Source organism: Gorilla gorilla, chromosome 9, assembly GCF_029281585.2.
Source record: "Gorilla gorilla gorilla isolate KB3781 chromosome 9, NHGRI_mGorGor1-v2.1_pri, whole genome shotgun sequence".
Lineage (NCBI taxonomy): Eukaryota > Metazoa > Chordata > Mammalia > Primates > Hominidae > Gorilla > Gorilla gorilla.
The window spans coordinates 128,140,786-128,149,863 of NC_073233.2; positions in this window are offsets into that span (position 1 = coordinate 128,140,786).

Genomic DNA, 9,078 nt, shown 5'->3' on the forward strand with positions numbered 1-9,078 from the left:
AAAGCAAGGCACACAGTAGGTATATAATAAATGCTGATTGATGAAATGAATGAGTGAGTGAGCAGAACATGAAGAGACCATGAATGATTCTACAAAATATGAGCAGAAGATCTGCCTTTCCCCAGGAATTCTCCCCTAGGTAAGAGGTAGGCTCTTCATCTCTGTTTCACTTCTTTTTGTGGTTGGGACCAGACTTTTTCTACTGAACTTGTACACTGCTATCTCAATTCTAAGAGAATTTTAGTCTACACAGAAGAAACCCCACATAATCCCTCTCCCACCTCAAATCTACCCACAGAGGTTAGGAATCCCTGAGAATTCCATTTCCAGAAAAATGCAAATATATACACAAGGTTTTTTTATATTGTAATTTCCAAGAGTTCTGGACCCTGAAGCAAATTCATGGTTAAGGATCCCTGCTGGGGACATCCTTTGATCTGTGAATCATTGTTAACAGCAGGGAGCAGAACAAAGGTGCAGGAAAGAGGACCTGGGCCAAGGAAGGGCTGCTAGGGCTTCATCCCTGGGTCAGGAAGCCAGGATTTGGCTCTTGGGTTTCTCGTCCATTCTGGGGAGCACTGAGAGGCAGGTAGGGCAGCAGGGTTGGAGCTAGAGGTCTGAGGGTCTTGTGGCAGGAAGAGCTGAGGTGACCCAAGAGTGTCATAGGCACTCCAAACTCACTCCAGGGCTATCAGACAGGAAAGATAGCAAAGGAAGGTAAGAAGAAGTTTTGGCCGGGCGCAGTGACTCACACCTGTAATCCCAGCACTTAGGGAAGCCGAGTTGGGCAGATCACTTGAAGTCAGGAGTTCGAGACCAGCCTGCCCAATATGGCGAAACCCATCTCTACTAAAAATACAAAAATTAGCTGGCATGCTGTCCCATGCCTGTAGTCCCAGCTACTTGGGAGGCTGAGGCAGGAGAATCGCTTGAACTTGGGAGGCAGAGGTTGCAGTGAGCCAAGATTGCACCACTGCACACCAGCCTGGGTGACAGAGCAAGACTCCATCTCAAAAATAAATAAATAAAAAGTTTCACTAATCTCCACTTGGTATAGACACCATCCTAATTGTATACCATATCACATTTAGTCCGCATCATAACCAACTGGAGTAGGTACTAATATCCCCTCTTTAATGTGGGAGGAAGCAGAGACTCATCGGTGTCAGGAGGAGGCTGTCATTGGCTCAATTTCACACAGCTAGCTAACAACAGAGCCAAGATGTCAAGATCAGGGGCCTGGGAAGGGTGGAAACTGCAAGCCCACTTCCTCCCAAGGCATGGGTCCTGCTCTGTGTCCTCCCCGGTTGCCATCAACAGCCCTTTCACACGTTCCACTCTGTTATTTGCAGGAAATGAGAGAGAAGTTTCAGGTGAGTGGTGAGAACCAGATCCCCAACCCCTCTGCCTTCATCCCTGATGGCCTTGGCCAGTGCCCCCCACCCCCTCCCTGCCCCCAATCACCACCCAAAGTCTTGGGTTTGAAAGTCACTTTGGTCTCCTGCTTCCCAGAGTTATCATAAGAATTAAGTAAGAAAATGAGTCCAAAATTCCAGGCTTACTATAAGCAAATGATGAATAGTGACATGATTTCTCACCACTTTGTTTTTAATAAGTGGGTTATTTGGAGGAAGTAATTTAAAATTCCAAATAGACGACATATAATATGATTTTTTTTAATTTTAAAGCTGAGCATTAATGAATCATCTTCTTTCCTCGTCTGTAAAATGGAAATCAGAATAACACCTCCCACAAAGGTTTGTACTATTTGACTTTGATGAGAATTCATGAAAAGTCTATGACATTCTCCTGCAGAATATCATCACATATAAATAACTCCTAATATGGATCATACTCTTTTGATTTGCACACATGATGTGCAGGTGAGAGAAACTGTTCACACTCAGGAAAGGGTGGAAAGTTTACATTCAAGTCAAGGACATTTGTGTTGTACATGAGAAAGAACTTTCTAGTTGAAAGTAGCTAAGATCCTGTGTTTGTACAGCAGTAATTGAGTCCCCTCGGGACATTATGGGGTCTTTTCCCTTCACAGACATGAAAAGAGATATACAGGACACTCTGTCTCAGGGGCTGCTAGAGAGGAACCTGGCTGAAGGCATAAATTCAAGTTTAAGTGCATAGCATTCAACCTCTGCAAAAAGCATCAGAATCACAATTTGTAGTCTCCTTTTAAATCTTTTCTACAAGATTGTATAGTAGAAAAATAATAACCAACAAATGATTAGAGTACGCTGTCAACTGTTTACACCATGGTGTGCTCTGTAACTTTATTAAGAACGATGTGTGGGCCGGGCATGGTGGCTCACACCTGTAATCCCAGCACTTTGGGAGGCTGAGGCGGGTGGATCACAAGCTCAGGAGTTTGAGACCAGCCTGGCCAACATGGTGAAACCCCGTCTCTACTAAAAATACAAAAAATAGCTGGGCATGGTGGCAGGTGCCTATAATCCCGGCTACTCAGGAGGTTGAGGCAGGAGAATTGCTTGAATCCAGAAGGCAGAGGTTGCAGTGAGCTGAGATCGTGCCACTGCACTCCAGCCTGGGCGACAGAGCAAGACTCTGTCTCGAAAAAACAGAAAAAGAATGATGTGTGGACTGTGTCAATATGTGGAAATGCATGTAGGAAATAATATTAAGAAAAGCAGGACAGGAAACACAGGGCATGCAGCGATAACTTCATAAAAACCACAATGCTCAGAAGATAATCTGAAATCAATATTGATCAGGTTTTATTTTCTCTCCAGTGGCCTAACACGATTACATGCACTTTTTAATGGCATGGATAGGTGGAACGTGGGATTTTTAGCATAGTGAAACCCTCTGTATGATACTGTAATGGTGGATACATTTGTCAAAACCCATCAAATATACAGAACCAAGAATGAACCCTCATGTACACTGTGTACTTTGGTTGATTACAAAGTGTCACTACAAGTTCATTGACTGTAACAAACATAGCCCTCTGGCAGGGATGCTGATGGTGAAGAGTATGAATACGTAGGGGCCGAGGGTATATGGGAACGCTGTACTTTCCACTCGATTTTGCTGTGACTCCTAAAACTGTTAAAAATAAAAAAGTCTATTTTAAAAATGTTTAAGCTCCATTAGGACGTTAATTGGAAATGCACTAAATGTGTATATTTTTATCACATTTTTCTCGATAAACATAGTATCTTTCCATTTGTTCGGAAAAATGAAAGATCTTTTTTTAAAAAGTCATGATAGTGAGGGTGGCTCTGAGATCCCCAGTTCAGGAGAGGGCAATGTTCCCTTTTCCACTGGATAAGAAACTAGGCCCTGAGCCTCCCTCCCTGGATAATGCTAGAACCTTCTTAGACTCTCTAGCCTAAGCCTTGATGATACCATCAGTCAGATGGAAGCCAGATGTTCTGATAAGGGGGCCCATAGCAACTGTGACAGGAAAAGGGAGACAAGCTGATGGCTCTGGTCAGAAATGGCCCCTGTCCAGGCTCAACTTTGTTCACACTCAGCCCCCTGATGAAAAAGCAGGATGTCCCATCCCAAGCTGTAACATGCACATTTTTCAAGAGCAATAAAATACCAGGCTAAAAATCCAACTGATTTTTTAAAGTAATAAATTTCTGGCCGGGCGCAGTGACTCATGCCTGTAATCCCAGAACTTTGGGAGGCCGAGGTAGGCAGATCAGGAGGTCAGGAGTACGAGACCAGCCTGGCCAATATGGTGAAACTCCGTTTCTAATAAAAATACAAAAATTAGCTGGGCATGGTGGCATGTGCCTGTAGTCCCAGCTACTCGGGAGGCTGAGGCAGGAGAATGGCGTGAACCCAGGAGGCAGAGCTTGCAGTGAGCCGAGATCACGCCCCTGCACTCCAGCCTGGGCGACAGAGCGAGACTCCATTTCAAAAAAAAAAAAAAAGTAATAAATTTTCTCGGGGATTTGCATAAAGGAAAGGGTGTTCACCCATTAAAATGTAATCAACACAAGGCACACAAACCCTGCCAGATCCCATCCTCTTGCCGCAGGCGTACAGTCTAAGGTCTCTGTGGCTGAAGGTAGCGACGCTCCAGACCAGTGAACAAGACCTCTCTTCTCTAAAGCCTCACTGAGTGTGCCCTGATGAGGGACTTGCCAGGGCATGAGGGGCAAAATGCTCTCAGGGACAGATGTCTGAGTCTCCAGGTAGGAGCAATGCTGGCATCTGAAAAGGGCCTGAGGTCTTCCATTATAATGAGGTGGCCCAGCCTGCTCTGGAAGGTCCTGGATCACATGGTCAACAAGATTCTTGAGGGCAGGGACTGTGTCTCAGATTCTCTCTCCCATAGCCCAGTGCCAGGTACACAGGGCTACAGAGATGTCATTATTGAGCACCTTCTGCATACAAAGCACCATGCTGGGCATAAGGTGGACGCAAAGAGGGGCCAGGTTCAGCCTACAAAGACCATGAGTGAAGGCGGTGACATGGAGCTCTGTGCTGTGTCAAAGGAGGAGACAAGCCCTGGCTTCAGAACACCAGGCTTCTAATCTGAGCGGCACCACTTACAGCTGGCCTAGGTTCTTTTGTAGCCTCTGGTTTCAAACACAAATGCTGTGAAATAATTATAGCAAGAGGCAGAGGGTGAAAGGCACCTGAAGAGCTACCATAAAGGCAATCCCAGGGCTTCTCCCCAGCTTCCAAATCTTAATTCATGGTGCCACCACCTACACAAGCCAGAACCAGGAGTTGCCCTTGACCACTCCTGCTCACTTGCCCCAGTCCAAAGAAACATCAAATCCTACTCCCACATGTTGCTGAATTCCAACCCCTCTCCACACCCCTACTGCCACCACCACCATCCCACTCACCAGCACTACTTGTCATGGCCACAATCCATTTCCCGAGCACAATATTTTTAAAATACAAGTCTGATCATGTCACCCCTTATATAACACCTTTCGATGACTGCCCATTGATCTTAGGAAAACAAAACAAAACCAAGCCCAGTGCTAATATTGCCCCCAAGGCCCTGCGTTTCTTGGGCCCTGCCAAACTGTACTGCATGATTTCAAGCAACTCTCCTCCCCCGTCATGCCCTAGCTACTTGGTGATGTTTCTGGGAAGCCCACCAGACTCAGGTCCTGTACACAAGCTGTTTCCTTTGCCTGGAACTTTGTCTTTGCTGGTCAATGCTGATTCATCTTTTAAGATTAGGCTACACCTGGAAAAGCCTTCCAAGAAGGCCTCCTGGTCTAGGCTAGACTCTCCTCTAATTCTCCATTATAACAATTATAATTAAAATATTTTGTTTTGCCATGATTTTATAGCCTGCTTCTCTTGCATGTTCCATCTCAGGGTAAATAATTGTTGCATCTGCCTTGTTCCACTGCTGTGCCCACAGCATCTAGTGCAGTGACTCACTCTTCACGTGCTAGATGACTGAATGAACGAGTGAATGCATGAATCTGGGGATGGGGAGCAGGGAAGGCCTCATGGAGGAACTAGCATGGAGGAGAAGAGGTTATGTTTGGGACTTTTTTCTGTTTGTTTGTTTTGAGACAGAGTCTCGCTCTATTGCCCAGGCTAGAGTGCAGTGGCATGATCTTGGCTCACTGCAACCTCTGCCTCCTGGGTTCAAGCGATCCTCCTGCCTCAACCTCCCGAGTAGCTGGGACTACAGGCACATGCCACCATGCCCAGCTAATTTTTGTATTTTTATTAGAAACGGAGTTTCACCATATTGGCCAGGCTGGTCTCGTACTCCTGACCTCCTGATCTGCCTGCCTCGGCCTCCCAAAGTTCTGGGATTACAGGCGTGAGCCATCGTGCCCAGCTATGTTTGGGACTTTCAAGAGTCAACGGGCAACATGGAGCTCTGTGCCGTGTCAAAGGAGGAAACAAGCCCTGGCTTCAGAATGCCAGGCTTCTAATCTGAGCAGCACCACTTACAGCTGGCCTAGGTTCTTTTGTAGCCTCTGGTTTCAAACACAAATACTGTTAAATAATTATAGCAAGAGGCAGAGGGTAAAAGGCACCTGAAGAGCTACCATAATCAATGGACTAATCAATGGACTGAGATCTGCCTTGACTTGCAGCTCTGATCATCCAGGCTTCCTTTTCCTTCCTGAAAGTCATGGATCCAGCCCACCTCCATGACAACTTCCCTTCTGCCTGGTTTTTCTGCCTGGAAAGAATAGCTTCTCCATGCCTACCCCAGCCATCTCCACTTCTCTTCCCTTTCCACTCAGTATCGCCACCAGCTGTCTCTCCAATCCACTTTCCCACCACACCCTTGATGGATGGAACTGCATAATTGTGTGATGGCGGAAAGCTAATTTGTACTTCTGTGCTGGCAGTGAAGTGTCTGGAGCTTTGTAATTGACATTGAGAAGCAGAGGGGATCCCTCACTCCATCCCTGGTTCTCCCTCAAACTCAAATCGCAAATCCTCCACTCTATCTGCAAAGGCCCAGAGACAAAGGGGCTGTAACCTTACCCAAACCAAACAGCCACTCACAGAAAGTCATGGGAAGAAAAAAATCTTTCCAGTCTTGCAAAGACAAGCACTTGGTGGTTCTCTCCCTGTCTCTCGGTAAAGGTCATTGGTTCAGTTTCCCTTTCCACCTCCTGCAGGGTCTTGTCAGCACCTGTTTTCTTGGGCACAGATTGGGAGATGGTTTGGTGTTTCTCTTCCTCCCAAATTAAGGCACACTCAGACCAAAAAGCAAAGGGAAGGTGCCTCCCGAGGTTTTGCTGCTATCCATTTCTCAGTTTCAGAGGTCTCAAGACCCATAAAACTTAGACACCTAAAGAGGATAGAGAGGAAGAAATGTTTCTTTTTTATGTATTTATTTTTTTCTTTGAGACCAACTCACTCTGTTACCCAGGCTGGAATGCAGTGGCACGATCTCAGCTCACTGCAGCCTCTGCCTCCTGGGTTCAAGCGATTCTCGTGCCTCAGTCGCCGGAGTAGCTGGGATTACAGGCGCCCGCCACCACACCCGGCTAATTTTTGTATTTTAGTAGAGACGGGTTTTGCCATGTTGGCCAGGCTGGTCTCGAACTCCTGACCTCAGGCGATCCACCCACCTTGGCATCCCAAAGTGTTGGGATTACAGGTGTGAGCCACTGCGCCCAGCCAAAAAAATGTTTCTGAAAGAATATGTGTACATGCACACGTATACATGTGGCAGGGGGTGAGAGGGAGAGACTTGTATAATCAGAGATTTAGTATGTGATACAATGGGAAAGAATAAACAGAATTAAAGGATAACAGCCACCATTTATTGGATCTGTACTATATGCCAAACATGTTGCGAAATGTTTTATGCACAATGTTTCATTTAATTTTCAAAGCAATCCAGTGAGGGAGAAACGTATGCGCCCATTTTACAGTTGAAGAAACAGGCTCACTGACGCACAGCTCATGAGTGGGGCCGAGCTCCAGGACTGAGATCCTGATGCCCATTTTCTGAACCACTACTGGCTACTGCTTTCCAAGGGCTAGAGATGAGAAAAAAAAGGAAATTGGTTTATGGTGTGGCAGAGGTCTTCCGATGAGACATAAAGAACTCTCTGACAATGAGGGCTGTTTGGTTGTAGTCGGAGTAATTAGGCTTGTTAGAGCTCTTCCTCTGACGGCCTTTACATTTAAGATGAATGGATGCTTCTATGCCTGGATGGTTTGAGGGAAACGCTGTCTGTTCCCAGCACGGGGCTGGCCTGTTTGAACTAACTGACAGCTTCACTGGGGATACAGGATTGCCACACGCGAAACCGTTAGATAACAGGAGAAGATAGCGCAGGATGTGAGCCCCGAATGGGACTGGCAGAAAGTGAGGGCTACCGACAGGCAGAGGCTACTGTGGTTCAAAGCAAGGGCTTTGTGGTCAGGCGGGCAGACTTGTGTTTGAGTCCCGGCTGGCTCTACTGCTTTTGTGACCTTGGGTATGTTGCCTAACCTCTCTAAGCTTTGGTTTCCTAGTCAGTAAAAAGAGCCTAAGAATAGAACCTACTTTGGAGGGATGCCATGAAAATTAAATAAGATGATCCATGTAAAATGCTTGGCACAGAACCTGGACATAATCAAAATACAATGGGGGAGGAGCTGCTATAATAATGACTATTGTTGGAGTCCAGAGGCGGGAGACAGTGGCACAGAACAGAGGGCTAGGTCGGTGGGGAGTCGAGAAAGTCTTCCTGGGAAACCTGAGTTTTGTCCTGGAGCTTGAAGAGGTGGTCAGGTGAAATCAATAGGAAGGCATAGAGATGTAGGTAGGCAGGGCTTATGTAATGGAGTGAGATTTCAAATGCCCTATCACTTTCAAAGAAAAATCTGGTTTGATCTGTGGTTGAAGTAGAGAAGGAAGTTGACTATGGGGAAGAGGTGGGAAAGAGATGAGGTCTTCCATCCTTGTTTCCAAACCCAAAATGTGAACAGAGACAAACCTCAGGGACCTAAACAAGAAATCCGACATCCAGGGCTTCTTTGCCCACTTCTGGGCTGTTGTGGGAGGAGAAGGGTAAGAGCCTGGGAAATGGCTGAGGGCAGAGCTGGTGGCGGATGGGGACAGGACCTGAAACAAGGGAAGTTAGGAAATGTGGGCGAGGCCCTTAATGACTGTGTGGGCTGACTCATGTGGGAGACCTAGCTTCAAGGCTGCATGGAGATCCAGCATCCTGTCAGGCGGGAGGCCAATTTCAAGACCCTGGGCATCTCTAGTCTAAACGGTTGCCAGCTAAGAGTGGGAGTCCTTAGGGGAGCAATCCTTGTGCTAATCCAGTTATTCCCTAACAGCCTGCCTTATCTCCCTGCTGTGAAGATGAACTCCTTAGGAGCCAGGTTCTCCAGGAAGGATGCTGCTTGTTTCAGATGCTCTATGTATTTTTTCTTTCTTTTTTTTTTTTTTTTGTAGAGACGGAGTCTTCCTCTGTCACCCAGGCTGGAGTGCAGTGGCGCAATTTTGGCTCGCTGCAACTTCTGCCTCCTGGGTTCAAGCAATTCCCCTCCCGAGTAGCTGGGATTACAGGCGCACGCCGCCACACCCAGCTAATTTCTTTTGTATTTTAGTAGAGACGGGATTTCACCTTGTTGCCCAGG